At 34.2% G+C, this 3884-nt stretch overlaps 1 long non-coding RNA gene across 1 annotated transcript; it reads right to left on the bottom strand.

Moving 5' to 3' along the window:
• Nucleotides 1–868: 868 nt before the first annotated feature.
• Nucleotides 869–3510, bottom strand: LOC129162445 (uncharacterized). Its single transcript, XR_011521694.1, has 3 exons — nucleotides 2795–3510; nucleotides 2563–2708; nucleotides 869–2468 (listed from the first exon to the last, which is right to left on the bottom strand). It is a non-coding gene; the product is annotated as an uncharacterized lncRNA (long non-coding RNA).
• Between the last annotated feature and the right edge of the window lie 374 nt (nucleotides 3511–3884).

Here is a 3884-nt window from a genome sequence, read left to right as displayed (position 1 = left end):
GCTCAATTGAAGCTGAATCAAGCAAAACTGTCAAAAGGAGCTGAATGTATTTAACGACTTAGAAGGAAAAATAATGAACAAGTGTAATGAAGTCGAAAAAGTAGGTGAAGACTGGAGAAAAAAATCCTAAACAGTAGCAAATTGAAATGACTGAACTCTATTTTAAAAACTGGACAGCTGAAATGTTTAAATATCTGTTATTTGAGTAGGACTAGTTTAAAAAAAATATATATATAAAAAGGATGCAACAACAAAAAATGAAAATCAGTAAAATGGTCACAATAGATGTACAGTTTATTTATAAAGCACTTAGCATAGACATAGAATCAAAAATTGCTTCACATAGTTTAAAACAGTATAAAACGTAATGAAACAGACTTGAAATCTCTAAATTGTTAAATTTCTCTCAACTAATCAAAAATAAAAGTGAGTGGACCAGAAAGAAATTGTGATAAATCCAGGAAGTATTTAATGTTTTTAAGTTAAATTTTTTTTATTGAAATACAGAAAATTTGAGTTAAAACAGGTTAGTTTAGAAGTAAAATGTTAATATAATTCATGGCAAATTCTAATAGCATATTTATTTAAACGTTAAAGTTGTAGGACAGCATAATAAAAAATTTAAAAAAATACAGTAAAAGAACAAAAAATATTGAAAATTTAATTATTACAATTTATAAAATCAATCAAGTAATTTTTTTAAAATATGAGAAAAATAATTAAAATAATTTCATGTTTTCAAATTAAAAGAATTTCAAGTGAATTTAAAGAAAAAAATGACAAAAGCTTATAGCATTTAACACTAATGCACATTTTAAAACCTTGTTAAAATAATGAAAAAAAAATGTTTTAGAAAATGAATGTTTGAAAGAAGGTTTCACTAATAAGAAGGACTTAAAACACAAAACTCAGAGGTCAAAATGATTAAAAGAAAAGTCAGTTATAAAAAAGACTATAAAATTACAGATATGGAAGCTTGTACCAACCATCCTTAAATTATAATCATTATGATTATAATTTAACTATGACAACGGCACCTGTTTGTACTGTGGAGACATGCTTTAAGCTGAACACAACATTTGTTTTTTTAACTCAAACTATTTTAAGAACAAAGTATATTTATGATGAAGGCATGAGCTCACTGACATCCAACACAAAAAAGAAAACTTAAACATTATTCTGACTTGGAAACTAAAAACTTAAAAGGTGAATGCAGCACACTGTACGTAGGGTAACATTCCACTTAATGTTTGTGTGTGTGTGTGTGTGTGTGTGTGTGCGTGTGTGTGTGTGTGTGTGCACAATTCAGTATTATCTTAAATACTGTCAACTGAGTTAATAAATTGGTCAGTAATTCATGAATTAGGATTGTTTGTTTGTCATAGTTTTATAAATGCTCCCTAGTTCAGATTTTTTGGGGAAAGAGGAGAACATGTCAGGGCTTTGGTTGCAGTTAGTGAGTCAGAGAACTAGTTAAATAAATAAAATAAAATGTATTCTATAAAACTTGTAAATGTAAAAGTGAAAAATGGTTTAGTTAAACCTTAATGGTTAACCTTAAGCTAAAATATTCACACAATGTGTTCTGATACCACAGCTGTTCTTTAAAATGAGTTTAAAACAGATCAAAATCATGATAAATACCTAAATTTGGGATGTTTGGTTTAATGTATCTTAGAATCCTGGTCACCTGTATGACCTGAGGTCAGATTTTTTATCAAAAAGCCCCCACTTCACTAGATATGACCGGTTCATCTTTGAATACTTTCAGTTTGACTCCCATCTCAACACTGAGGTGTGTTGTATGAGTTTACCTGGTGTCACAGCACATATGTGGAACACCTGTCCTATACCTACATATCAGCCGACACCCCACACCCAGACAGGACTCACTCAAGCACAGAGCAGATAGAAAGTGGAGCTGCTTACTCATTTTTACTTGTTTGGAATTTAACAATTTCAGTACATAAAGTATTAAAGTAGGGATGTTCTATATTTACAAGATTGCTGGGTTTGGATCAGACAGCACCTGACACTGATGCAGGTGACCATATGATATGTTTGTGTGAGTCTTGCCTTGCCTAAACCCGCCTACTGGTCAGTGTTAACACTGGGTTAGCCTGTCACAGGGCTACCTCCATCATTGTAGTTCTACATTATCCTTTAACAATAATAACAGAGAGGAGAAACTAAAGCAAATGAAAACTATAATGTATCAGATACATATTATAGATAAATGGTTCATTTAACTGACAGGTGACAAAATAAAGTGGAGACAGCCTTGAAATGAGTGCTGAGTTCCAGTTTGATCATATGGGACATTTTCCTGTTTCCTGGATCTGCTGATGGAAACCGTCAGCTGAATGAGTGTCCGTGTTAAGATGTTAGTGTGATCATGCCAGAGTGGATGTTTATTGGTGCAACAACCTGCGGCTTCAGTGTTTGCTGCTGTAGCACAGGACGTTCAGCTACAGGCATTTAAGACAAGAACACAGAGAACACGTCTGTTACTCAAATAGAAATGTGTTTTAAACCAAGGAGGTAAAAATGTTGATTTGTTACCTTTATGCCTCATGAGGTAGACATGATGCTGCAAAAGTGAAGTAGGAAATGAGTATGAACAGCATCTCTGCAGCAACCAGAGTCAGACGAGGTCAGACGGTGACACAGGAATCTCAGAGGAGGATATGCAGGCATCAAGGAAGATACTGTACCAACAATACAGAGAAATAAAATATTACATTAGTGTTAAAGCACCAAAATATGAAACTAATGATAAAATGTTATCAAATACCTTAGAGTCCTGCAAAAGAAAATAAACATCTCCTGACCAGGTCTGTCCCACACCCAGATGTCACTGAGTGTTGATAAATGTTTCAGTTGGTTCAGTGCTCTCAGATGTAACATGAAGGCAGAAGAAACCTGCAAAAAGACAATAATTAACATTCATACACCTGAAACTGGAGAACACATTTTTTCTACTTCATTAAACATCATGAAGGAAATATTTAGCATTTAATAACATTATTAACAGGAAAGATTTGACACCTTCCATCATCTGAGATGATCCTGGACCCTGGCAGGAGGCAGAGATGTCTTTGATGGTTCAGAACAGCGGGTGTAGAGAGTGGCAGCAGCAAGGTGAAGCTCTTAGAGCCAGAAGGTCAGGTGGTGGTTGACAGGAGCTGTATCCTGTGGGATGAGAGCTCGTGGAACAGCAGTCTTTGTGATGTCCCTGTGTGGTCCAGCAATGGCAGTGCAGGTTTGACTCATCAGTTCATGAAGCTGATGCTGAGATGTTTTGGGTTGTGCTGATGTTGAAGAAGCTTGAAGGTGTTTTATCAAAGGATACAGGAGAACATGTCTCCTGTGTGAGATAAATCTTCCAAAAACCTAACAAAAAAAGAAAATTTACCCCCACCCCACCACCCCTTCCCCCTATTTAGTGGGGTGCCGGCTGGTTTTATGCAGTCAATGGTCGGACCTGTGCATTTACCCTCCCTTAACCCACCCACCCAGGTAAATGCACAGACCGCCATTGTCTAAATCAGTTTTCATATAGATTTTATCTGTAAAAATGTTCTGAATAAAATTGTTTGTAGTAGAAAACATGAATCCATAGTAATAAAAAGGTAGAAAATGTAATTACATGAACAACGTAGTGATTTACAATATTTAGAACAATCAGAAAAATGCATTGTCATGTTCCATAATTATGACCTGTCATCCAATAACTTATGCTTTAAACTGTGATTATAAATATAGGCTAAAAGCAAAGTGAAACTTCATGATTCTCATTTCAGACAGACTTTATACTAGAAAAAATTTGATTCAATCCTGTTAAATCATCAAACTTTCAAAATAAAACATTATTCTGCATTAAC

Source organism: Nothobranchius furzeri, chromosome 10, assembly GCF_043380555.1.
Source record: "Nothobranchius furzeri strain GRZ-AD chromosome 10, NfurGRZ-RIMD1, whole genome shotgun sequence".
In the NCBI taxonomy this organism is placed as follows: domain Eukaryota; kingdom Metazoa; phylum Chordata; class Actinopteri; order Cyprinodontiformes; family Nothobranchiidae; genus Nothobranchius; species Nothobranchius furzeri.
This window is presented reverse-complemented; position numbering and strand designations above follow the sequence as displayed.